The sequence below is a fragment of the Schistocerca cancellata genome, unplaced genomic scaffold (genome assembly GCF_023864275.1).
Source record: "Schistocerca cancellata isolate TAMUIC-IGC-003103 unplaced genomic scaffold, iqSchCanc2.1 HiC_scaffold_705, whole genome shotgun sequence".
NCBI lineage: Eukaryota > Metazoa > Arthropoda > Insecta > Orthoptera > Acrididae > Schistocerca > Schistocerca cancellata.
In genome coordinates, this window is record NW_026046716.1 from 137208 (window position 1) to 161667 (window position 24460).

The 24460-nt window shown below is 54.8% G+C and overlaps 26 non-coding genes across 26 annotated transcripts; all 26 read left to right on the forward strand.

The window, feature by feature from the left end:
- The first annotated feature begins 136 nt into the window (after positions 1 to 136).
- On the forward strand, positions 137 to 255 carry LOC126140687 (5S ribosomal RNA). The gene has a single exon (XR_007529220.1). It is a non-coding gene; the product is annotated as a 5S ribosomal RNA (ribosomal RNA).
- Positions 256 to 1091: 836 nt separating this feature from the next.
- LOC126140699 (5S ribosomal RNA) lies at positions 1092 to 1210 on the forward strand. The gene has a single exon (XR_007529231.1). It is a non-coding gene; the product is annotated as a 5S ribosomal RNA (ribosomal RNA).
- An 836-nt stretch (positions 1211 to 2046) lies between these two features.
- LOC126140816 (5S ribosomal RNA) lies at positions 2047 to 2165 on the forward strand. The gene has a single exon (XR_007529336.1). It is a non-coding gene; the product is annotated as a 5S ribosomal RNA (ribosomal RNA).
- Positions 2166 to 2991: 826 nt separating this feature from the next.
- On the forward strand, positions 2992 to 3110 carry LOC126140711 (5S ribosomal RNA). Its single transcript, XR_007529242.1, has one exon. It is a non-coding gene; the product is annotated as a 5S ribosomal RNA (ribosomal RNA).
- An 836-nt stretch (positions 3111 to 3946) lies between these two features.
- LOC126140723 (5S ribosomal RNA) lies at positions 3947 to 4065 on the forward strand. The gene has a single exon (XR_007529253.1). It is a non-coding gene; the product is annotated as a 5S ribosomal RNA (ribosomal RNA).
- Positions 4066 to 4901: 836 nt separating this feature from the next.
- Positions 4902 to 5020, forward strand: LOC126140735 (5S ribosomal RNA). The gene has a single exon (XR_007529264.1). It is a non-coding gene; the product is annotated as a 5S ribosomal RNA (ribosomal RNA).
- An 836-nt stretch (positions 5021 to 5856) lies between these two features.
- Positions 5857 to 5975, forward strand: LOC126140748 (5S ribosomal RNA). Its single transcript, XR_007529275.1, has one exon. It is a non-coding gene; the product is annotated as a 5S ribosomal RNA (ribosomal RNA).
- An 836-nt stretch (positions 5976 to 6811) lies between these two features.
- LOC126140401 (5S ribosomal RNA) lies at positions 6812 to 6930 on the forward strand. The gene has a single exon (XR_007528962.1). It is a non-coding gene; the product is annotated as a 5S ribosomal RNA (ribosomal RNA).
- An 826-nt stretch (positions 6931 to 7756) lies between these two features.
- LOC126140761 (5S ribosomal RNA) lies at positions 7757 to 7875 on the forward strand. The gene has a single exon (XR_007529286.1). It is a non-coding gene; the product is annotated as a 5S ribosomal RNA (ribosomal RNA).
- An 836-nt stretch (positions 7876 to 8711) lies between these two features.
- On the forward strand, positions 8712 to 8830 carry LOC126140774 (5S ribosomal RNA). Its single transcript, XR_007529298.1, has one exon. It is a non-coding gene; the product is annotated as a 5S ribosomal RNA (ribosomal RNA).
- Positions 8831 to 9666: 836 nt separating this feature from the next.
- On the forward strand, positions 9667 to 9785 carry LOC126140817 (5S ribosomal RNA). Its single transcript, XR_007529337.1, has one exon. It is a non-coding gene; the product is annotated as a 5S ribosomal RNA (ribosomal RNA).
- An 826-nt stretch (positions 9786 to 10611) lies between these two features.
- LOC126140786 (5S ribosomal RNA) lies at positions 10612 to 10730 on the forward strand. The gene has a single exon (XR_007529309.1). It is a non-coding gene; the product is annotated as a 5S ribosomal RNA (ribosomal RNA).
- An 836-nt stretch (positions 10731 to 11566) lies between these two features.
- On the forward strand, positions 11567 to 11685 carry LOC126140818 (5S ribosomal RNA). The gene has a single exon (XR_007529338.1). It is a non-coding gene; the product is annotated as a 5S ribosomal RNA (ribosomal RNA).
- An 826-nt stretch (positions 11686 to 12511) lies between these two features.
- Positions 12512 to 12630, forward strand: LOC126140798 (5S ribosomal RNA). Its single transcript, XR_007529320.1, has one exon. It is a non-coding gene; the product is annotated as a 5S ribosomal RNA (ribosomal RNA).
- An 836-nt stretch (positions 12631 to 13466) lies between these two features.
- On the forward strand, positions 13467 to 13585 carry LOC126140941 (5S ribosomal RNA). Its single transcript, XR_007529449.1, has one exon. It is a non-coding gene; the product is annotated as a 5S ribosomal RNA (ribosomal RNA).
- An 836-nt stretch (positions 13586 to 14421) lies between these two features.
- Positions 14422 to 14540, forward strand: LOC126140819 (5S ribosomal RNA). Its single transcript, XR_007529339.1, has one exon. It is a non-coding gene; the product is annotated as a 5S ribosomal RNA (ribosomal RNA).
- Positions 14541 to 15366: 826 nt separating this feature from the next.
- LOC126140943 (5S ribosomal RNA) lies at positions 15367 to 15485 on the forward strand. Its single transcript, XR_007529451.1, has one exon. It is a non-coding gene; the product is annotated as a 5S ribosomal RNA (ribosomal RNA).
- Positions 15486 to 16321: 836 nt separating this feature from the next.
- LOC126140942 (5S ribosomal RNA) lies at positions 16322 to 16440 on the forward strand. Its single transcript, XR_007529450.1, has one exon. It is a non-coding gene; the product is annotated as a 5S ribosomal RNA (ribosomal RNA).
- An 836-nt stretch (positions 16441 to 17276) lies between these two features.
- On the forward strand, positions 17277 to 17395 carry LOC126140820 (5S ribosomal RNA). The gene has a single exon (XR_007529340.1). It is a non-coding gene; the product is annotated as a 5S ribosomal RNA (ribosomal RNA).
- An 826-nt stretch (positions 17396 to 18221) lies between these two features.
- LOC126140810 (5S ribosomal RNA) lies at positions 18222 to 18340 on the forward strand. The gene has a single exon (XR_007529331.1). It is a non-coding gene; the product is annotated as a 5S ribosomal RNA (ribosomal RNA).
- An 850-nt stretch (positions 18341 to 19190) lies between these two features.
- Positions 19191 to 19309, forward strand: LOC126140342 (5S ribosomal RNA). The gene has a single exon (XR_007528908.1). It is a non-coding gene; the product is annotated as a 5S ribosomal RNA (ribosomal RNA).
- Positions 19310 to 20151: 842 nt separating this feature from the next.
- LOC126140343 (5S ribosomal RNA) lies at positions 20152 to 20270 on the forward strand. Its single transcript, XR_007528909.1, has one exon. It is a non-coding gene; the product is annotated as a 5S ribosomal RNA (ribosomal RNA).
- Positions 20271 to 21107: 837 nt separating this feature from the next.
- LOC126140780 (5S ribosomal RNA) lies at positions 21108 to 21226 on the forward strand. Its single transcript, XR_007529304.1, has one exon. It is a non-coding gene; the product is annotated as a 5S ribosomal RNA (ribosomal RNA).
- An 826-nt stretch (positions 21227 to 22052) lies between these two features.
- On the forward strand, positions 22053 to 22171 carry LOC126140822 (5S ribosomal RNA). The gene has a single exon (XR_007529342.1). It is a non-coding gene; the product is annotated as a 5S ribosomal RNA (ribosomal RNA).
- Positions 22172 to 22997: 826 nt separating this feature from the next.
- On the forward strand, positions 22998 to 23116 carry LOC126140834 (5S ribosomal RNA). The gene has a single exon (XR_007529353.1). It is a non-coding gene; the product is annotated as a 5S ribosomal RNA (ribosomal RNA).
- Positions 23117 to 23942: 826 nt separating this feature from the next.
- On the forward strand, positions 23943 to 24061 carry LOC126140821 (5S ribosomal RNA). Its single transcript, XR_007529341.1, has one exon. It is a non-coding gene; the product is annotated as a 5S ribosomal RNA (ribosomal RNA).
- Positions 24062 to 24460: the final 399 nt, after the last annotated feature.

Genomic DNA, 24460 nt, shown 5'->3' on the forward strand with positions numbered 1-24460 from the left:
GCCTCCCCGCGCCGTCCTCGAGGAACTGGCGGTTGCGGAAGGAAGCGCTTTCGTCAAATGCGGCCGAAAACTAACATTTTGTGTGTTGGGAGAAAAGCCGAACGCGAATTCTGCCGTGCTCCTACATTAGATGAGCGCCAACGGCCATACCATGATGAATACACCGGTTCTCGTCCGATCACCGAAGTTAAGCATCATCGGGCCCGGCTAGTACTTGGATGGGTGACCGCCTGGGAAACCCGGGTGCTGTTGGCTCCCTTCCTGTTATGTTTTTTGTTATGTCGCCAGCCCAATTTTCAAACTACCTTTCTGTTGTGACAAAGATGCTTCCTTAAGCCTTTTAAACTACTGTAATGGTACGAAAATGCAGTAATTAACTCAGTTTGAGAGAGAATGTGCTAACCACGTTTGCCAAGAAGACTTTGAAAACGACAAAACAGTACGAATCGGCAGGTGAATTCTGAAATACGTACCGCCTATTGTTGTGTAGGAGTGTAGAGTTCCAAATTTGATTTGTAACCACGAATTTATTCCTTAGTCGTCTCGTCTCGTCTCGTCTCGTCTCGTCCCGCAGACGTTTGTCGTGCTTGCGCTGTCATATGGACCACGACCCGAGCGGCAGCGAGCGGCAGTCGAGCAAAGTCGGGACAAGTCGGGACGGGGACCGGGACAGGGATAGGAATGGTGCGAATGCACTGCAAACTACGCAGACACCTGGTGTGAGGCGAGGCGAGGCGAGGAAGCCCACATCGCTACCAGTGGGCCCTCCAGCACGACACTGGCGCACCCCGCACAGGCCCTCCGCTGAGCACCAGGGACAAGATGCGTCCTCCGCTAGTGTCGAAGGCTGCACGCGCCCAGCGAATGACAGGGGGTGCAACGAGCAGCAGTGCGTCTCACACACGCGGCGGTGCGCCCGCCAATTCGGCCGTCACTCTGCTGGGACGCCGGGCGCGCCTCCCCGCGCCGTCCTCGAGGAACTGGCGGTTGCGGAAGGAAGCGCTTTCGTCAAATGCGGCCGAAAACTAACATTTTGTGTGTTGGGAGAAAAGCCGAGCGCGAATTCTGCCGTGCTCCTACATTAGATGAGCGCCAACGGCCATACCATGATGAATACACCGGTTCTCGTCCGATCACCGAAGTTAAGCATCATCGGGCCCGGCTAGTACTTGGATGGGTGACCGCCTGGGAAACCCGGGTGCTGTTGGCTCTTTTCCTGTTATGTTTTTTGTTATGTCGCCAGCCCAATTTTCAAACTACCTTTCTGTTGTGACAAAGATGCTTCCTTAAGCCTTTTAAACTACTGTAATGGTACGAAAATGCAGTAATTAACTCAGTTTGAGAGAGAATGTGCTAACCACGTTTGCCAAGAAGACTTTGAAAACGACAAAACAGTACGAATCGGCAGGTGAATTCTGAAATACGTACCGCCTATTGTTGTGTAGGAGTGTAGAGTTCCAAATTTGATTTGTAACCACGAATTTATTCCTTAGTCGTCTCGTCTCGTCTCGTCTCGTCTCGTCCCGCAGACGTTTGTCGTGCTTGCGCTGTCATATGGACCACGACCCGAGCGGCAGCGAGCGGCAGTCGAGCAAAGTCGGGACAAGTCGGGACGGGGACCGGGACAGGGATAGGAATGGTGCGAATGCACTGCAAACTACGCAGACACCTGGTGTGAGGCGAGGCGAGGCGAGGAAGCCCACATCGCTACCAGTGGGCCCTCCAGCACGACACTGGCGCACCCCGCACAGGCCCTCCGCTGAACACCAGGGACAAGATGCGTCCTCCGCTAGTGTCGAAGGCTGCACGCGCCCAGCGAATGACAGGGGGTGCAACGAGCAGCAGTGCGTCTCACACACGCGGCGGTGCGCCCGCCAATTCGGCCGTCACTCTGCTGGGACGCCGGGCGCGCCTCCCCGCGCCGTCCTCGAGGAACTGGCGGTTGCGGAAGGAAGCGCTTTCGTCAAATGCGGCCGAAAACTAACATTTTGTGTGTTGGGAGAAAAGCCGAACGCGAATTCTGCTGTGCTCCTACATTAGATGAGCGCCAACGGCCATACCATGATGAATACACCGGTTCTCGTCCGATCACCGAAGTTAAGCATCATCGGGCCCGGCTAGTACTTGGATGGGTGACCGCCTGGGAAACCCGGGAGCTGTTGGCTCCCTTCCTGTTATGTTTTTTGTTATGTCGCCAGCCCAATTTTCAAACTACCTTTCTGTTGTGACAAAGATGCTTCCTTAAGCCTTTTAAACTACTGTAATGGTACGAAAATGCAGTAATTAACTCAGTTTGAGGGAGAATGTGCTAACCACGTTTGCCAAGAAGACTTTGAAAACGACAAAACAGTACGAATCGGCAGGTGAATTCTGAAATACGTACCGCCTATTGTTGTGTAGGAGTGTTGAGTTCCAAATTTGATTTGTAACCACGAATTTATTCCTTAGTCGTCTCGTCTCGTCTCGTCCCGCAGACGTTTGTCGTGCTTGCGCTGTCATATGGACCACGACCCGAGCGGCAGCGAGCGGCAGTCGAGCAAAGTCGGGGCAAGTCGGGACGGGGACAGGTACAGGGATAGGAATGGTGCGAATGCACTGCAAACTACGCAGACACCTGGTGTGAGGCGAGGCGAGGCGAGGAAGCCCACATCGCTACCAGTGGGCCCTCCAGCACGACACTGGCGCACCCCGCACAGGCCCTCCGCTGAACACCAGGGACAAGATGCGTCCTCCACTAGTGTCGAAGGCTGCACGCGCCCAGCGAATGACAGGGGGTGCAACGAGCAGCAGTGCGTCTCACACACGCGGCGGTGCGCCCGCCAATTCGGCCGTCACTCTGCTGGGACGCCGGGCGCGCCTCCCCGCGCCGTCCTCGAGGAACTGGCGGTTGCGGAAGGAAGCGCTTTCGTCAAATGCGGCCGAAAACTAACATTTTGTGTGTTGGGAGAAAAGCCGAGCGCGAATTCTGCCGTGCTCCTACATTAGATGAGCGCCAACGGCCATACCATGATGAATACACCGGTTCTCGTCCGATCACCGAAGTTAAGCATCATCGGGCCCGGCTAGTACTTGGATGGGTGACCGCCTGGGAAACCCGGGTGCTGTTGGCTCCCTTCCTGTTATGTTTTTTGTTATGTCGCCAGCCCAATTTTCAAACTACCTTTCTGTTGTGACAAAGATGCTTCCTTAAGCCTTTTAAACTACTGTAATGGTACGAAAATGCAGTAATTAACTCAGTTTGAGAGAGAATGTGCTAACCACGTTTGCCAAGAAGACTTTGAAAACGACAAAACAGTACGAATCGGCAGGTGAATTCTGAAATACGTACCGCCTATTGTTGTGTAGGAGTGTAGAGTTCCAAATTTGATTTGTAACCACGAATTTATTCCTTAGTCGTCTCGTCTCGTCTCGTCTCGTCTCGTCCCGCAGACGTTTGTCGTGCTTGCGCTGTCATATGGACCACGACCCGAGCGGCAGCGAGCGGCAGTCGAGCAAAGTCGGGACAAGTCGGGACGGGGACAGGTACAGGGATAGGAATGGTGCGAATGCACTGCAAACTACGCAGACACCTGGTGTGAGGCGAGGCGAGGCGAGGAAGCCCACATCGCTACCAGTGGGCCCTCCAGCACGACACTGGCGCACCCCGCACAGGCCCTCCGCTGAGCACCAGGGACAAGATGCGTCCTCCACTAGTGTCGAAGGCTGCACGCGCCCAGCGAATGACAGGGGGTGCAACGAGCAGCAGTGCGTCTCACACACGCGGCGGTGCGCCCGCCAATTCGGCCGTCACTCTGCTGGGACGCCGGGCGCGCCTCCCCGCGCCGTCCTCGAGGAACTGGCGGTTGCGGAAGGAAGCGCTTTCGTCAAATGCGGCCGAAAACTAACATTTTGTGTGTTGGGAGAAAAGCCGAGCGCGAATTCTGCCGTGCTCCTACATTAGATGAGCGCCAACGGCCATACCATGATGAATACACCGGTTCTCGTCCGATCACCGAAGTTAAGCATCATCGGGCCCGGCTAGTACTTGGATGGGTGACCGCCTGGGAAACCCGGGTGCTGTTGGCTCTTTTCCTGTTATGTTTTTTGTTATGTCGCCAGCCCAATTTTCAAACTACCTTTCTGTTGTGACAAAGATGCTTCCTTAAGCCTTTTAAACTACTGTAATGGTACGAAAATGCAGTAATTAACTCAGTTTGAGAGAGAATGTGCTAACCACGTTTGCCAAGAAGACTTTGAAAACGACAAAACAGTACGAATCGGCAGGTGAATTCTGAAATACGTACCGCCTATTGTTGTGTAGGAGTGTAGAGTTCCAAATTTGATTTGTAACCACGAATTTATTCCTTAGTCGTCTCGTCTCGTCTCGTCTCGTCTCGTCCCGCAGACGTTTGTCGTGCTTGCGCTGTCATATGGACCACGACCCGAGCGGCAGCGAGCGGCAGTCGAGCAAAGTCGGGACAAGTCGGGACGGGGACCGGGACAGGGATAGGAATGGTGCGAATGCACTGCAAACTACGCAGACACCTGGTGTGAGGCGAGGCGAGGCGAGGAAGCCCACATCGCTACCAGTGGGCCCTCCAGCACGACACTGGCGCACCCCGCACAGGCCCTCCGCTGAACACCAGGGACAAGATGCGTCCTCCGCTAGTGTCGAAGGCTGCACGCGCCCAGCGAATGACAGGGGGTGCAACGAGCAGCAGTGCGTCTCACACACGCGGCAGTGCGCCCGCCAATTCGGTCGTCACTCTGCTGGAACGCCGGGCGCGCCTCCCCGCGCCGTCCTCGAGGAACTGGCGGTTGCGGAAGGAAGCGCTTTCGTCAAATGCGGCCGAAAACTAACATTTTGTGTGTTGGGAGAAAAGCCGAACGCGAATTCTGCCGTGCTCCTACATTAGATGAGCGCCAACGGCCATACCATGATGAATACACCGGTTCTCGTCCGATCACCGAAGTTAAGCATCATCGGGCCCGGCTAGTACTTGGATGGGTGACCGCCTGGGAAACCCGGGTGCTGTTGGCTCCCTTCCTGTTATGTTTTTTGTTATGTCGCCAGCCCAATTTTCAAACTACCTTTCTGTTGTGACAAAGATGCTTCCTTAAGCCTTTTAAACTACTGTAATGGTACGAAAATGCAGTAATTAACTCAGTGTGAGGGAGAATGTGCTAACCACGTTTGCCAAGAAGACTTTGAAAACGACAAAACAGTACGAATCGGCAGGTGAATTCTGAAATACGTACCGCCTATTGTTGTGTAGGAGTGTAGAGTTCCAAATTTGATTTGTAACCACGAATTTATTCCTTAGTCGTCTCGTCTCGTCTCGTCTCGTCTCGTCCCGCAGACGTTTGTCGTGCTTGCGCTGTCATATGGACCACGACCCGAGCGGCAGCGAGCGGCAGTCGAGCAAAGTCGGGACAAGTCGGGACGGGGACCGGGACAGGGATAGGAATGGTGCGAATGCACTGCAAACTACGCAGACACCTGGTGTGAGGCGAGGCGAGGCGAGGAAGCCCACATCGCTACCAGTGGGCCCTCCAGCACGACACTGGCGCACCCCGCACAGGCCCTCCGCTGAACACCAGGGACAAGATGCGTCCTCCGCTAGTGTCGAAGGCTGCACGCGCCCAGCGAATGACAGGGGGTGCAACGAGCAGCAGTGCGTCTCACACACGCGGCGGTGCGCCCGCCAATTCGGCCGTCACTCTGCTGGGTCGCCGGGCGCGCCTCCCCGCGCCGTCCTCGAGGAACTGGCGGTTGCGGAAGGAAGCGCTTTCGTCAAATGCGGCCGAAAACTAACATTTTGTGTGTTGGGAGAAAAGCCGAGCGCGAATTCTGCCGTGCTCCTACATTAGATGAGCGCCAACGGCCATACCATGATGAATACACCGGTTCTCGTCCGATCACCGAAGTTAAGCATCATCGGGCCCGGCTAGTACTTGGATGGGTGACCGCCTGGGAAACCCGGGTGCTGTTGGCTCTTTTCCTGTTATGTTTTTTGTTATGTCGCCAGCCCAATTTTCAAACTACCTTTCTGTTGTGACAAAGATGCTTCCTTAAGCCTTTTAAACTACTGTAATGGTACGAAAATGCAGTAATTAACTCAGTTTGAGAGAGAATGTGCTAACCACGTTTGCCAAGAAGACTTTGAAAACGACAAAACAGTACGAATCGGCAGGTGAATTCTGAAATACGTACCGCCTATTGTTGTGTAGGAGTGTAGAGTTCCAAATTTGATTTAGAACCACGAATTTATTCCTTAGTCGTCTCGTCTCGTCTCGTCTCGTCTCGTCCCGCAGACGTTTGTCGTGCTTGCGCTGTCATATGGACCACGACCCGAGCGGCAGCGAGCGGCAGTCGAGCAAAGTCGGGACAAGTCGGGACGGGGACCGGGACAGGGATAGGAATGGTGCGAATGCACTGCAAACTACGCAGACACCTGGTGTGAGGCGAGGCGAGGCGAGGAAGCCCACATCGCTACCAGTGGGCCCTCCAGCACGACACTGGCGCACCCCGCACAGGCCCTCCGCTGAACACCAGGGACAAGATGCGTCCTCCGCTAGTGTCGAAGGCTGCACGCGCCCAGCGAATGACAGGGGGTGCAACGAGCAGCAGTGCGTCTCACACACGCGGCGGTGCGCCCGCCAATTCGGCCGTCACTCTGCTGGGACGCCGGGCGCGCCTCCCCGCGCCGTCCTCGAGGAACTGGCGGTTGCGGAAGGAAGCGCTTTCGTCAAATGCGGCCGAAAACTAACATTTTGTGTGTTGGGAGAAAAGCCGAACGCGAATTCTGCTGTGCTCCTACATTAGATGAGCGCCAACGGCCATACCATGATGAATACACCGGTTCTCGTCGGATCACCGAAGTTAAGCATCATCGGGCCCGGCTAGTAGTTGGATGGGTGACCGCCTGGGAAACCCGGGAGCTGTTGGCTCCCTTCCTGTTATGTTTTTTGTTATGTCGCCAGCCCAATTTTCAAACTACCTTTCTGTTGTGACAAAGATGCTTCCTTAAGCCTTTTAAACTACTGTAATGGTACGAAAATGCAGTAATTAACTCAGTTTGAGGGAGAATGTGCTAACCACGTTTGCCAAGAAGACTTTGAAAACGACAAAACAGTACGAATCGGCAGGTGAATTCTGAAATACGTACCGCCTATTGTTGTGTAGGAGTGTAGAGTTCCAAATTTGATTTGTAACCACGAATTTATTCCTTAGTCGTCTCGTCTCGTCTCGTCCCGCAGACGTTTGTCGTGCTTGCGCTGTCATATGGACCACGACCCGAGCGGCAGCGAGCGGCAGTCGAGCAAAGTCGGGACAAGTCGGGACGGGGACAGGTACAGGGATAGGAATGGTGCGAATGCACTGCAAACTACGCAGACACCTGGTGTGAGGCGAGGCGAGGCGAGGAAGCCCACATCGCTACCAGTGGGCCCTCCAGCACGACACTGGCGCACCCCGCACAGGCCCTCCGCTGAAAACCAGGGACAAGATGCGTCCTCCACTAGTGTCGAAGGCTGCACGCGCCCAGCGAATGACAGGGGGTGCAACGAGCAGCAGTGCGTCTCACACACGCGGCGGTGCGCCCGCCAATTCGGCCGTCACTCTGCTGGGACGCCGGGCGCGCCTCCCCGCGCCGTCCTCGAGGAACTGGCGGTTGCGGAAGGAAGCGCTTTCGTCAAATGCGGCCGAAAACTAACATTTTGTGTGTTGGGAGAAAAGCCGAGCGCGAATTCTGCCGTGCTCCTACATTAGATGAGCGCCAACGGCCATACCATGATGAATACACCGGTTCTCGTCCGATCACCGAAGTTAAGCATCATCGGGCCCGGCTAGTACTTGGATGGGTGACCGCCTGGGAAACCCGGGTGCTGTTGGCTCTTTTCCTGTTATGTTTTTTGTTATGTCGCCAGCCCAATTTTCAAACTACCTTTCTGTTGTGACAAAGATGCTTCCTTAAGCCTTTTAAACTACTGTAATGGTACGAAAATGCAGTAATTAACTCAGTTTGAGAGAGAATGTGCTAACCACGTTTGCCAAGAAGACTTTGAAAACGACAAAACAGTACGAATCGGCAGGTGAATTCTGAAATACGTACCGCCTATTGTTGTGTAGGAGTGTAGAGTTCCAAATTTGATTTGTAACCACGAATTTATTCCTTAGTCGTCTCGTCTCGTCTCGTCTCGTCTCGTCCCGCAGACGTTTGTCGTGCTTGCGCTGTCATATGGACCACGACCCGAGCGGCAGCGAGCGGCAGTCGAGCAAAGTCGGGACAAGTCGGGACGGGGACCGGGACAGGGATAGGAATGGTGCGAATGCACTGCAAACTACGCAGACACCTGGTGTGAGGCGAGGCGAGGCGAGGAAGCCCACATCGCTACCAGTGGGCCCTCCAGCACGACACTGGCGCACCCCGCACAGGCCCTCCGCTGAACACCAGGGACAAGATGCGTCCTCCGCTAGTGTCGAAGGCTGCACGCGCCCAGCGAATGACAGGGGGTGCAACGAGCAGCAGTGCGTCTCACACACGCGGCAGTGCGCCCGCCAATTCGGTCGTCACTCTGCTGGAACGCCGGGCGCGCCTCCCCGCGCCGTCCTCGAGGAACTGGCGGTTGCGGAAGGAAGCGCTTTCGTCAAATGCGGCCGAAAACTAACATTTTGTGTGTTGGGAGAAAAGCCGAACGCGAATTCTGCCGTGCTCCTACATTAGATGAGGGCCAACGGCCATACCATGATGAATACACCGGTTCTCGTCCGATCACCGAAGTTAAGCATCATCGGGCCCGGCTAGTACTTGGATGGGTGACCGCCTGGGAAACCCGGGTGCTGTTGGCTCCCTTCCTGTTATGTTTTTTGTTATGTCGCCAGCCCAATTTTCAAACTACCTTTCTGTTGTGACAAAGATGCTTCCTTAAGCCTTTTAAACTACTGTAATGGTACGAAAATGCAGTAATTAACTCAGTTTGAGGGAGAATGTGCTAACCACGTTTGCCAAGAAGACTTTGAAAACGACAAAACAGTACGAATCGGCAGGTGAATTCTGAAATACGTACCGCCTATTGTTGTGTAGGAGTGTAGAGTTCCAAATTTGATTTGTAACCACGAATTTATTCCTTAGTCGTCTCGTCTCGTCTCGTCTCGTCTCGTCCCACAGACGTTTGTCGTGCTTGCGCTGTCATATGGACCACGACCCGAGCGGCAGCGAGCGGCAGTCGAGCAAAGTCGGGACAAGTCGGGACGGGGACAGGGACAGGGATAGGAATAGTGCGAATGCACTGCAAACTACGCAGACACCTGGTGTGAGGCGAGGCGAGGCGAGGAAGCCCACATCGCTATCAGTGGGCACTCCAGCACGACACTGGCGCACCCCGCACAGGCCCTCCGCTGAACACCAGGGACAAGATGCGTCCTCCGCTAGTGTCGAAGGCTGCACGCGCCCAGCGAATGACAGGGGGTGCAACGAGCAGCAGTGCGTCTCACACACGCGGCGGTGCGCCCGCCAATTCGGCCGTCACTCTGCTGGGACGCCGGGCGCGCCTCCCCGCGCCGTCCTCGAGGAACTGGCGGTTGCGGAAGGAAGCGCTTTCGTCAAATGCGGCCGAAAACTAACATTTTGTGTGTTGGGAGAAAAGCCGAACGCGAATTCTGCCGTGCTCCTACATTAGATGAGCGCCAACGGCCATACCATGATGAATACACCGGTTCTCGTCCGATCACCGAAGTTAAGCATCATCGGGCCCGGCTAGTACTTGGATGGGTGACCGCCTGGGAAACCCGGGAGCTGTTGGCTCCCTTCCTGTTATGTTTTTTGTTATGTCGCCAGCCCAATTTTCAAACTACCTTTCTGTTGTGACAAAGATGCTTCCTTAAGCCTTTTAAACTACTGTAATGGTACGAAAATGCAGTAATTAACTCAGTTTGAGGGAGAATGTGCTAACCACGTTTGCCAAGAAGACTTTGAAAACGACAAAACAGTACGAATCGGCAGGTGAATTCTGAAATACGTACCGCCTATTGTTGTGTAGGAGTGTAGAGTTCCAAATTTGATTTGTAACCACGAATTTATTCCTTAGTCGTCTCGTCTCGTCTCGTCCCGCAGACGTTTGTCGTGCTTGCGCTGTCATATGGACCACGACCCGAGCGGCAGCGAGCGGCAGTCGAGCAAAGTCGGGACAAGTCGGGACGGGGACAGGTACAGGGATAGGAATGGTGCGAATGCACTGCAAACTACGCAGACACCTGGTGTGAGGCGAGGCGAGGCGAGGAAGCCCACATCGCTACCAGTGGGCCCTCCAGCACGACACTGGCGCACCCCGCACAGGCCCTCCGCTGAGCACCAGGGACAAGATGCGTCCTCCGCTAGTGTCGAAGGCTGCACGCGCCCAGCGAATGACAGGGGGTGCAACGAGCAGCAGTGCGTCTCACACACGCGGCGGTGCGCCCGCCAATTCGGCCGTCACTCTGCTGGGACGCCGGGCGCGCCTCCCCGCGCCGTCCTCGAGGAACTGGCGGTTGCGGAAGGAAGCGCTTTCGTCAAATGCGGCCGAAAACTAACATTTTGTGTGTTGGGAGAAAAGCGGAACGCGAATTCTGCCGTGCTCCTACATTAGATGAGCGCCAACGGCCATACCATGATGAATACACCGGTTCTCGTCCGATCACCGAAGTTAAGCATCATCGGGCCCGGCTAGTACTTGGATGGGTGACCGCCTGGGAAACCCGGGTGCTGTTGGCTCCCTTCCTGTTATGTTTTTTGTTATGTCGCCAGCCCAATTTTCAAACTACCTTTCTGTTGTGACAAAGATGCTTCCTTAAGCCTTTTAAACTACTGTAATGGTACGAAAATGCAGTAATTAACTCAGTTTGAGGGAGAATGTGCTAACCACGTTTGCCAAGAAGACTTTGAAAACGACAAAACAGTACGAATCGGCAGGTGAATTCTGAAATACGTACCGCCTATTGTTGTGTAGGAGTGTAGAGTTCCAAATTTGATTTGTAACCACGAATTTATTCCTTAGTCGTCTCGTCTCGTCTCGTCTCGTCTCGTCCCGCAGACGTTTGTCGTGCTTGCGCTGTCATATGGACCACGACCCGAGCGGCAGCGAGCGGCAGTCGAGCAAAGTCGGGACAAGTCGGGACGGGGACAGGGACAGGGATAGGAATAGTGCGAATGCACTGCAAACTACGCAGACACCTGGTGTGAGGCGAGGCGAGGCGAGGAAGCCCACATCGCTATCAGTGGGCCCTCCAGCACGACACTGGCGCACCCCGCACAGGCCCTCCGCTGAACACCAGGGACAAGATGCGTCCTCCGCTAGTGTCGAAGGCTGCACGCGCCCAGCGAATGACAGGGGGTGCAACGAGCAGCAGTGCGTCTCACACACGCGGCGGTGCGCCCGCCAATTCGGCCGTCACTCTGCTGGGACGCCGGGCGCGCCTCCCCGCGCCGTCCTCGAGGAACTGGCGGTTGCGGAAGGAAGCGCTTTCGTCAAATGCGGCCGAAAACTAACATTTTGTGTGTTGGGAGAAAAGCCGAACGCGAATTCTGCCGTGCTCCTACATTAGATGAGCGCCAACGGCCATACCATGATGAATACACCGGTTCTCGTCCGATCACCGAAGTTAAGCATCATCGGGCCCGGCTAGTACTTGGATGGGTGACCGCCTGGGAAACCCGGGAGCTGTTGGCTCCCTTCCTGTTATGTTTTTTGTTATGTCGCCAGCCCAATTTTCAAACTACCTTTCTGTTGTGACAAAGATGCTTCCTTAAGCCTTTTAAACTACTGTAATGGTACGAAAATGCAGTAATTAACTCAGTTTGAGGGAGAATGTGCTAACCACGTTTGCCAAGAAGACTTTGAAAACGACAAAACAGTACGAATCGGCAGGTGAATTCTGAAATACGTACCGCCTATTGTTGTGTAGGAGTGTAGAGTTCCAAATTTGATTTGTAACCACGAATTTATTCCTTAGTCGTCTCGTCTCGTCTCGTCCCGCAGACGTTTGTCGTGCTTGCGCTGTCATATGGACCACGACCCGAGCGGCAGCGAGCGGCAGTCGAGCAAAGTCGGGACAAGTCGGGACGGGGACAGGTACAGGGATAGGAATGGTGCGAATGCACTGCAAACTACGCAGACACCTGGTGTGAGGCGAGGCGAGGCGAGGAAGCCCACATCGCTACCAGTGGGCCCTCCAGCACGACACTGGCGCACCCCGCACAGGCCCTCCGCTGAGCACCAGGGACAAGATGCGTCCTCCGCTAGTGTCGAAGGCTGCACGCGCCCAGCGAATGACAGGGGGTGCAACGAGCAGCAGTGCGTCTCACACACGCGGCAGTGCGCCCGCCAATTCGGTCGTCACTCTGCTGGAACGCCGGGCGCGCCTCCCCGCGCCGTCCTCGAGGAACTGGCGGTTGCGGAAGGAAGCGCTTTCGTCAAATGCGGCCGAAAACTAACATTTTGTGTGTTGGGAGAAAAGCCGAACGCGAATTCTGCCGTGCTCCTACATTAGATGAGGGCCAACGGCCATACCATGATGAATACACCGGTTCTCGTCCGATCACCGAAGTTAAGCATCATCGGGCCCGGCTAGTACTTGGATGGGTGACCGCCTGGGAAACCCGGGTGCTGTTGGCTCCCTTCCTGTTATGTTTTTTGTTATGTCGCCAGCCCAATTTTCAAACTACCTTTCTGTTGTGACAAAGATGCTTCCTTAAGCCTTTTAAACTACTGTAATGGTACGAAAATGCAGTAATTAACTCAGTTTGAGGGAGAATGTGCTAACCACGTTTGCCAAGAAGACTTTGAAAACGACAAAACAGTACGAATCGGCAGGTGAATTCTGAAATACGTACCGCCTATTGTTGTGTAGGAGTGTAGAGTTCCAAATTTGATTTGTAACCACGAATTTATTCCTTAGTCGTCTCGTCTCGTCTCGTCTCGTCTCGTCCCGCAGACGTTTGTCGTGCTTGCGCTGTCATATGGACCACGACCCGAGCGGCAGCGAGCGGCAGTCGAGCAAAGTCGGGACAAGTCGGGACGGGGACAGGTACAGGGATAGGAATGGTGCGAATGCACTGCAAACTACGCAGACACCTGGTGTGAGGCGAGGCGAGGCGAGGAAGCCCACATCGCTACCAGTGGGCCCTCCAGCACGACACTGGCGCACCCCGCACAGGCCCTCCGCTGAGCACCAGGGACAAGATGCGTCCTCCGCTAGTGTCGAAGGCTGCACGCGCCCAGCGAATGACAGGGGGTGCAACGAGCAGCAGTGCGTCTCACACACGCGGCGGTGCGCCCGCCAATTCGGCCGTCACTCTGCTGGGACGCCGGGCGCGCCTCCCCGCGCCGTCCTCGAGGAACTGGCGGTTGCGGAAGGAAGCGCTTTCGTCAAATGCGGCCGAAAACTAACATTTTGTGTGTTGGGAGAAAAGCGGAACGCGAATTCTGCCGTGCTCCTACATTAGATGAGCGCCAACGGCCATACCATGATGAATACACCGGTTCTCGTCCGATCACCGAAGTTAAGCATCATCAGGCCCGGCTAGTACTTGGATGGGTGACCGCCTGGGAAACCCGGGTGCTGTTGGCTCCCTTCCTGTTATGTTTTTTGTTATGTCGCCAGCCCAATTTTCAAACTACCTTTCTGTTGTGACAAAGATGCTTCCTTAAGCCTTTTAAACTACTGTAATGGTACGAAAATGCAGTAATTAACTCAGTTTGAGGGAGAATGTGCTAACCACGTTTGCCAAGAAGACTTTGAAAACGACAAAACAGTACGAATCGGCAGGTGAATTCTGAAATACGTACCGCCTATTGTTGTGTAGGAGTGTAGAGTTCCAAATTTGATTTGTAACCACGAATTTATTCCTTAGTCGTCTCGTCTCGTCTCGTCTCGTCTCGTCCCGCAGACGTTTGTCGTGCTTGCGCTGTCATATGGACCACGACCCGAGCGGCAGCGAGCGGCAGTCGAGCAAAGTCGGGACAAGTCGGGACGGGGACAGGGACAGGGATAGGAATAGTGCGAATGCACTGCAAACTACGCAGACACCTGGTGTGAGGCGAGGCGAGGCGAGGAAGCCCACATCGCTATCAGTGGGCCCTCCAGCACGACACTGGCGCACCCCGCACAGGCCCTCCGCTGAACACCAGGGACAAGATGCGTCCTCCGCTAGTGTCGAAGGCTGCACGCGCCCAGCGAATGACAGGGGGTGCAACGAGCAGCAGTGCGTCTCACACACGCGGCGGTGCGCCCGCCAATTCGGCCGTCACTCTGCTGGGACGCCGGGCGCGCCTCCCCGCGCCGTCCTCGAGGAACTGGCGGTTGCGGAAGGAAGCGCTTTCGTCAAATGCGGCCGAAAACTAACATTTTGTGTGTTGGGAGAAAAGCCGAACGCGAATTCTGCCGTGCTCCTACATTAGATGAGCGCCAACGGCCATACCATGATGAATACACCGGTTCTCGTCCGATCACCGAAGTTAAGCATCATCGGGCCCGGCTAGTACTTGGATGGGTGACCGCCTGGGAAACCCGGGAGCTGTTGGCTCCCTTCCTGTTATGTTTTTTGTTATGTCGCCAGCCCAATTTTCAAACTACCTTTCTGTTGTGACAAAGATGCTTCCTTAAGCCTTTTAAACTACTGTAATGGTACGAAAATGCAGTAATTAACTCAGTTTGAGGGAGAATGTGCTAACCACGTTTGCCAAGAAGACTTTGAAAACGACAAAACAGTACGAATCGGCAGGTGAATTCTGAAATACGTACCGCCTATTGTTGTGTAGGAGTGTAGAGTTCCAAATTTGATTTGTAACCACGAATTTATTCCTTAGTCGTCTCGTCTCGTCTCGTCCCGCAGACGTTTGTCGTGCTTGCGCTGTCATATGGACCACGACCCGAGCGGCAGCGAGCGGCAGTCGAGCAAAGTCGGGACAAGTCGGGACGGGTACAGGTACAGGGATAGGAATGGTGCGAATGCACTGCAAACTACGCAGACACCTGGTGTGAGGCGAGGCGAGGCGAGGAAGCCCACATCGCTACCAGTGGGCCCTCCAGCACGACACTGGCGCACCCCGCACAGGCCCTCCGCTGAGCACCAGGGACAAGATGCGTCCTCCGCTAGTGTCGAAGGCTGCACGCGCCCAGCGAATGACAGGGGGTGCAACGAGCAGCAGTGCGTCTCACACACGCGGCGGTGCGCCCGCCAATTCGGCCGTCACTCTGCTGGGACGCCGGGCGCGCCTCCCCGCGCCGTCCTCGAGGAACTGGCGGTTGCGGAAGGAAGCGCTTTCGTCAAATGCGGCCGAAAACTAACATTTTGTGTGTTGGGAGAAAAGCGGAACGCGAATTCTGCCGTGCTCCTACATTAGATGAGCGCCAACGGCCATACCATGATGAATACACCGGTTCTCGTCCGATCACCGAAGTTAAGCATCATCGGGCCCGGCTAGTTCTTGGATGGGTGACCGCCTGGGAAACCCGGGTGCTGTTGGCTCCCTTCCTGTTATGTTTTTTGTTATGTCGCCAGCCCAATTTTCAAACTACCTTTCTGTTGTGACAAAGATGCTTCCTTAAGCCTTTTAAACTACTGTAATGGTACGAAAATGCAGTAATTAACTCAGTTTGAGGGAGAATGTGCTAACCACGTTTGCCAAGAAGACTTTGAAAACGACAAAACAGTACGAATCGGCAGGTGAATTCTGAAATACGTACCGCCTATTGTTGTGTAGGAGTGTAGAGTTCCAAATTTGATTTGTAACCACGAATTTATTCCTTAGTCGTCTCGTCTCGTCTCGTCTCGTCTCGTCCCGCAGACGTTTGTCGTGCTTGCGCTGTCATATGGACCACGACCCGAGCGGCAGCGAGCGGCAGTCGAGCAAAGTCGGGACAAGTCGGGACGGGGACCGGGACAGGGATAGGAATGGTGCGAATGCACTGCAAACTACGCAGACACCTGGTGTGAGGCGAGGCGAGGCGAGGAAGCCCACATCGCTACCAGTGGGCCCTCCAGCACGACACTGGCGCACCCCGCACAGGCCCTCCGCTGAGCACCAGGGACAAGATGCGTCCTCCGCTAGTGTCGAAGGCTGCACGCGCCCAGCGAATGACAGGGGGTGCAACGAGCAGCAGTGCGTCTCACACACGCGGCGGTGCGCCCGCCAATTCGGCCGTCACTCTGCTGGGACGCCGGGCGCGCCTCCCCGCGCCGTCCTCGAGGAACTGGCGGTTGCGGAAGGAAGCGCTTTCGTCAAATGCGGCCGAAAACTAACATTTTGTGTGTTGGGAGAAAAGCGGAACGCGAATTCTGCCGTGCTCCAACATTAGATGAGCGCCAACGGCCATACCATGATGAATACACCGGTTCTCGTCCGATCACCGAAGTTAAGCATCATCAGGCCCGGCTAGTACTTGGATGGGTGACCGCCTGGGAAACCCGGGTGCTGTTGGCTCCCTTCCTGTTATGTTTTTTGTTATGTCGCCAGCCCAATTTTCAAACTACCTTTCTGTTGTGACAAAGATGCTTCCTTAAGCCTTTTAAACTACTGTAATGGTACGAAAATGCAGTAATTAACTCAGTTTGAGGGAGAATGTGCTAACCACGTTTGCCAAGAAGACTTTGAAAACGACAAAACAGTACGAATCGGCAGGTGAATTCTGAAATACGTACCGCCTATTGTTGTGTAGGAGTGTAGAGTTCCAAATTTGATTTGTAACCACGAATTTATTCCTTAGTCGTCTCGTCTCGTCTCGTCTCGTCTCGTCCCGCAGACGTTTGTCGTGCTTGCGCTGTCATATGGACCACGACCCGAGCGGCAGCGAGCGGCAGTCGAGCAAAGTCGGGACAAGTCGGGACGGGGACAGGGACAGGGATAGGAATAGTGCGAATGCACTGCAAACTACGCAGACACCTGGTGTGAGGCGAGGCGAGGCGAGGAAGCCCACATCGCTATCAGTGGGCCCTCCAGCACGACACTGGCGCACCCCGCACAGGCCCTCCGCTGAACTCCAGGGACAAGATGCGTCCTCCGCTAGTGTCGAAGGCTGCACGCGCCCAGCGAATGACAGGGGGTGCAACGAGCAGCAGTGCGTCTCACACACGCGGCGGTGCGCCCGCCAATTCGGCCGTCACTCTGCTGGGACGCCGGGCGCGCCTCCCCGCGCCGTCCTCGAGGAACTGGCGGTTGCGGAAGGAAGCGCTTTCGTCAAATGCGGCCGAAAACTAACATTTTGTGTGTTGGGAGAAAAGCCGAACGCGAATTCTGCCGTGCTCCTACATTAGATGAGCGCCAACGGCCATACCATGATGAATACACCGGTTCTCGTCCGATCACCGAAGTTAAGCATCATCGGGCCCGGCTAGTACTTGGATGGGTGACCGCCTGGGAAACCCGGGAGCTGTTGGCTCCCTTCCTGTTATGTTTTTTGTTATGTCGCCAGCCCAATTTTCAAACTACCTTTCTGTTGTGACAAAGATGCTTCCTTAAGCCTTTTAAACTACTGTAATGGTACGAAAATGCAGTAATTAACTCAGTTTGAGGGAGAATGTGCTAACCACGTTAGCCAAGAAGACTTTGAAAACGACAAAACAGTACGAATCGGCAGGTGAATTCTGAAATACGTACCGCCTATTGTTGTGTAGGAGTGTAGAGTTCCAAATTTGATTTGTAACCACGAATTTATTCCTTAGTCGTCTCGTCTCGTCTCGTCCCGCAGACGTTTGTCGTGCTTGCGCTGTCATATGGACCACGACCCGAGCGGCAGCGAGCGGCAGTCGAGCAAAGTCGGGACAAGTCGGGACGGGGACAGGGACAGGGATAGGAATAGTGCGAATGCACTGCAAACTACGCAGACACCTGGTGTGAGGCGAGGCGAGGCGAGGAAGCCCACATCGCTATCAGTGGGCCCTCCAGCACGACACTGGCGCACCCCGCACAGGCCCTCCGCTGAACTCCAGGGACAAGATGCGTCCTCCGCTAGTGTCGAAGGCTGCACGCGCCCAGCGAATGACAGGGGGTGCAACGAGCAGCAGTGCGTCTCACACACGCGGCGGTGCGCCCGCCAATTCGGCCGTCACTCTGCTGGGACGCCGGGCGCGCCTCCCCGCGCCGTCCTCGAGGAACTGGCGGTTGCGGAAGGAAGCGCTTTCGTCAAATGCGGCCGAAAACTAACATTTTGTGTGTTGGGAGAAAAGCGGAACGCGAATTCTGCCGTGCTCCTACATTAGATGAGCGCCAACGGCCATACCATGATGAATACACCGGTTCTCGTCCGATCACCGAAGTTAAGCATCATCGGGCCCGGCTAGTACTTGGATGGGTGACCGCCTGGGAAACCCGGGTGCTGTTGGCTCCATTCCTGTTTTTTTTTTTTTTTTTTTGTTATGTCGCCAGCCCAATTTTCAAACTACCTTTCTGTTGTGACAAAGATGCTTCCTTAAGCCTTTTAAACTACTGTAATGGTACGAAAATGCAGTAATTAACTCAGTTTGAGGGAGAATGTGCTAACCAAGTTTGCCAAGAAGACTTTGAAAACGACAAAACAGTACGAATCGGCAGGTGATTTCTGAAATACGTCACCGCCTATTGTTGTGTAGGAGTGTAGAGTTCCAAATTTGATTTGTAACCACGAATTTATTCCTTAGTCGTCTCGTCTCGTCTCGTCTCGTCTCGTCTCGTCCCGCAGACGTTTGTCGTGCTTGCGCTGTCATATGGACCACGACCCGAGCGGCAGCGAGCGGCAGTCGAGCAAAGTCGGGACAAGTCGGGACGGGGACAGGGACAGGGATAGGAATAGTGCGAATGCACTGCAAACTACGCAGACACCTGGTGTGAGGCGAGGCGATTCGAGGAAGCCCACATCGCTACCAGTGGGCCCTCCAGCACGACACTGGCGCACCCCGCACAGGCCCTCCGCTGAACACCAAGGACAAGATGCGTCCTCCGCTAGTGTCGAAGGCTGCACGCGCCCAGCGAATGACAGGGGGTGCAACGAGCAGCAGTGCGTCTCACACACGCGGCGGTGCGCCCGCCAATTCGGCCGTCACTCTGCTGGGACGCCGGGCGCGCCTCCCCGCGCCGTCCTCGAGGAACTGGCGGTTGCGGAAGGAAGCGCTTTCGTCAAATGCGGCCGAAAACTAACATTTTGTGTGTTGGGAGAAAAGCCGAACGCGAATTCTGCCGTGCTCCTACATTAGATGAGCGCCAACGGCCATACCATGATGAATACACCGGTTCTCGTCCGATCACCGAAGTTAAGCATCATCGGGCCCGGCTAGTACTTGGATGGGTGACCGCCTGACAAACCCGGGTGCTGTTGGCTCCATTCCTGTTTTTTTTTTTTTTTTGTTATGTCGCCAGCCCAATTTTCAAACTACCTTTCTGTTGTGACAAAGATGCTTCCTTAAGCCTTTTAAACTACTGTAATGGTACGAAAATGCAGTAATTAACTCAGTTTGAGGGAGAATGTGCTAACCAAGTTTGCCAAGAAGACTTTGAAAACGACAAAACAGTACGAATCGGCAGGTGATTTCTGAAATACGTCACCGCCTATTGTTGTGTAGGAGTGTAGAGTTCCAAATTTGATTTGTAACCACGAATTTATTCCTTAGTCGTCTCGTCTCGTCTCGTCTCGTCTCGTCCCGCAGACGTTTGTCGTGCTTGCGCTGTCATATGGACCACGACCCGAGCGGCAGCGAGCGGCAGTCGAGCAAAGTCGGGACAAGTCGGGACGGGGACAGGGACAGGGATAGGAATAGTGCGAATGCACTGCAAACTACGCAGACACCTGGTGTGAGGCGAGGCGAGGCGAGGAAGCCCACATCGCTATCAGTGGGCCCTCCAGCACGACACTGGCGCACCCCGCACAGGCCCTCCGCTGAACACCAGGGACAAGATGCGTCCTCCGCTAGTGTCGAAGGCTGCACGCGCCCAGCGAATGACAGGGGGTGCAACGAGCAGCAGTGCGTCTCACACACGCGGCGGTGCGCCCGCCAATTCGGCCGTCACTCTGCTGGGACGCCGGGCGCGCCTCCCCGCGCCGTCCTCGAGGAACTGGCGGTTGCGGAAGGAAGCGCTTTCGTCAAATGCGGCCGAAAACTAACATTTTGTGTGTTGGGAGAAAAGCGGAACGCGAATTCTGCCGTGCTCCTACATTAGATGAGCGCCAACGGCCATACCATGATGAATACACCGGTTCTCGTCCGATCACCGAAGTTAAGCATCATCGGGCCCGGCTAGTACTTGGATGGGTGACCGCCTGACAAACCCGGGTGCTGTTGGCTCCATTCCTGTTTTTTTTTTTTTTTTGTTATGTCGCCAGCCCAATTTTCAAACTACCTTTCTGTTGTGACAAAGATGCTTCCTTAAGCCTTTTAAACTACTGTAATGGTACGAAAATGCAGTAATTAACTCAGTTTGAGGGAGAATGTGCTAACCAAGTTTGCCAAGAAGACTTTGAAAACGACAAAACAGTACGAATCGGCAGGTGATTTCTGAAATACGTCACCGCCTATTGTTGTGTAGGAGTGTAGAGTTCCAAATTTGATTTGTAACCACGAATTTATTCCTTAGTCGTCTCGTCTCGTCTCGTCTCGTCCCGCAGACGTTTGTCGTGCTTGCGCTGTCATATGGACCACGACCCGAGCGGCAGCGAGCGGCAGTCGAGCAAAGTCGGGACAAGTCGGGACGGGGACAGGGACAGGGATAGGAATAGTGCGAATGCACTGCAAACTACGCAGACACCTGGTGTGAGGCGAGGCGAGGCGAGGAAGCCCACATCGCTATCAGTGGGCCCTCCAGCACGACACTGGCGCACCCCGCACAGGCCCTCCGCTGAACACCAGGGACAAGATGCGTCCTCCGCTAGTGTCGAAGGCTGCACGCGCCCAGCGAATGACAGGGGGTGCAACGAGCAGCAGTGCGTCTCACACACGCGGCGGTGCGCCCGCCAATTCGGCCGTCACTCTGCTGGGACGCCGGGCGCGCCTCCCCGCGCCGTCCTCGAGGAACTGGCGGTTGCGGAAGGAAGCGCTTTCGTCAAATGCGGCCGAAAACTAACATTTTGTGTGTTGGGAGAAAAGCCGAACGCGAATTCTGCCGTGCTCCTACATTAGATGAGCGCCAACGGCCATACCATGATGAATACACCGGTTCTCGTCCGATCACCGAAGTTAAGCATCATCGGGCCCGATTAGTACTTGGATGGGTGACCGCCTGGGAAACCCGGGAGCTGTTGGCTCCCTTCCTGTTATGTTTTTTGTTATGTCGCCAGCCCAATTTTCAAACTACCTTTCTGTTGTGACAAAGATGCTTCCTTAAGCCTTTTAAACTACTGTAATGGTACGAAAATGCAGTAATTAACTCAGTTTGAGGGAGAATGTGCTAACCACGTTTGCCAAGAAGACTTTGAAAACGACAAAACAGTACGAATCGGCAGGTGAATTCTGAAATACGTACCGCCTATTGTTGTGTAGGAGTGTAGAGTTCCAAATTTGATTTGTAACCACGAATTTATTCCTTAGTCGTCTCGTCTCGTCGCGTCCCGCAGACGTTTGTCGTGCTTGCGCTGTCATATGGACCACGACCCGAGCGGCAGCGAGCGGCAGTCGAGCAAAGTCGGGACAAGTCGGGACGGGGACAGGTACAGGGATAGGAATGGTGCGAATGCACTGCAAACTACGCAGACACCTGGTGTGAGGCGAGGCGAGGCGAGGAAGCCCACATCGCTACCAGTGGGCCCTCCAGCACGACACTGGCGCACCCCGCACAGGCCCTCCGCTGAGCACCAGGGACAAGATGCGTCCTCCGCTAGTGTCGAAGGCTGCACGCGCCCAGCGAATGACAGGGGGTGCAACGAGCAGCAGTGCGTCTCACACACGCGGCGGTGCGCCCGCCAATTCGGCCGTCACTCTGCTGGGACGCCGGGCGCGCCTCCCCGCGCCGTCCTCGAGGAACTGGCGGTTGCGGAAGGAAGCGCTTTCGTCAAATGCGGCCGAAAACTAACATTTTGTGTGTTGGGAGAAAAGCGGAACGCGAATTCTGCCGTGCTCCTACATTAGATGAGCGCCAACGGCCATACCATGATGAATACACCGGTTCTCGTCCGATCACCGAAGTTAAGCATCATCGGGCCCGGCTAGTACTTGGATGGGTGACCGCCTGGGAAACCCGGGTGCTGTTGGCTCCCTTCCTGTTATGTTTTTTGTTATGTCGCCAGCCCAATTTTCAAACTACCTTTCTGTTGTGACAAAGATGCTTCCTTAAGCCTTTTAAACTACTGTAATGGTACGAAAATGCAGTAATTAACTCAGTTTGAGGGAGAATGTGCTAACCACGTTTGCCAAGAAGACTTTGAAAACGACAAAACAGTACGAATCGGCAGGTGAATTCTGAAATACGTACCGCCTATTGTTGTGTAGGAGTGTAGAGTTCCAAATTTGATTTGTAACCACGAATTTATTCCTTAGTCGTCTCGTCTCGTCTCGTCCCGCAGACGTTTGTCGTGCTTGCGCTGTCATATGGACCACGACCCGAGCGGCAGCGAGCGGCAGTCGAGCAAAGTCGGGACAAGTCGGGACGGGGACAGGTACAGGGATAGGAATGGTGCGAATGCACTGCAAACTACGCAGACACCTGGTGTGAGGCGAGGCGAGGCGAGGAAGCCCACATCGCTACCAGTGGGCCCTCCAGCACGACACTGGCGCACCCCGCACAGGCCCTCCGCTGAGCACCAGGGACAAGATGCGTCCTCCGCTAGTGTCGAAGGCTGCACGCGCCCAGCGAATGACAGGGGGTGCAACGAGCAGCAGTGCGTCTCACACACGCGGCGGTGCGCCCGCCAATTCGGCCGTCACTCTGCTGGGACGCCGGGCGCGCCTCCCCGCGCCGTCCTCGAGGAACTGGCGGTTGCGGAAGGAAGCGCTTTCGTCAAATGCGGCCGAAAACTAACATTTTGTGTGTTGGGAGAAAAGCGGAACGCGAATTCTGCCGTGCTCCTACATTAGATGAGCGCCAACGGCCATACCATGATGAATACACCGGTTCTCGTCCGATCACCGAAGTTAAGCATCATCGGGCCCGGCTAGTACTTGGATGGGTGACCGCCTGGGAAACCCGGGTGCTGTTGGCTCCCTTCCTGTTATGTTTTTTGTTATGTCGCCAGCCCAATTTTCAAACTACCTTTCTGTTGTGACAAAGATGCTTCCTTAAGCCTTTTAAACTACTGTAATGGTACGAAAATGCAGTAATTAACTCAGTTTTAGGGAGAATGTGCTAACCACGTTTGCCAAGAAGACTTTGAAAACGACAAAACAGTACGAATCGGCAGGTGAATTCTGAAATACGTACCGCCTATTGTTGTGTAGGAGTGTAGAGTTCCAAATTTGATTTGTAACCACGAATTTATTCCTTAGTCGTCTCGTCTCGTCTCGTCCCGCAGACGTTTGTCGTGCTTGCGCTGTCATATGGACCACGACCCGAGCGGCAGCGAGCGGCAGTCGAGCAAAGTCGGGACAAGTCGGGACGGGGACAGGGACAGGGATAGGAATAGTGCGAATGCACTGCAAACTACGCAGACACCTGGTGTGAGGCGAGGCGAGGCGAGGAAGCCCACATCGCTATCAGTGGGCCCTCCAGCACGACACTGGCGCACCCCGCACAGGCCCTCCGCTGAACACCAGGGACAAGATGCGTCCTCCGCTAGTGTCGAAGGCTGCACGCGCCCAGCGAATGACAGGGGGTGCAACGAGCAGCAGTGCGTCTCACACACGCGGCGGTGCGCCCGCCAATTCGGCCGTCACTCTGCTGGGACGCCGGGCGCGCCTCCCCGCGCCGTCCTCGAGGAACTGGCGGTTGCGGAAGGAAGCGCTTTCGTTAAATGCGGCCGAAAACTAACATTTTGTGTGTTGGGAGAAAAGCCGAACGCGAATTCTGCCGTGCTCCTACATTAGATGAGCGCCAACGGCCATACCATGATGAATACACCGGTTCTCGTCCGATCACCGAAGTTAAGCATCATCGGGCCCGGCTAGTACTTGGATGGGTGACCGCCTGGGAAACCCGGGAGCTGTTGGCTCCCTTCCTGTTATGTTTTTTGTTATGTCGCCAGCCCAATTTTCAAACTACCTTTCTGTTGTGACAAAGATGCTTCCTTAAGCCTTTTAAACTACTGTAATGGTACGAAAATGCAGTAATTAACTCAGTTTGAGGGAGAATGTGCTAACCACGTTTGCCAAGAAGACTTTGAAAACGACAAAACAGTACGAATCGGCAGGTGAATTCTGAAATACGTACCGCCTATTGTTGTGTAGGAGTGTAGAGTTCCAAATTTGATTTGTAACCACGAATTTATTCCTTAGTCGTCTCGTCTCGTCTCGTCCCGCAGACGTTTGTCGTGCTTGCGCTGTCATATGGACCACGACCCGAGCGGCAGCGAGCGGCAGTCGAGCAAAGTCGGGACAAGTCGGGACGGGGA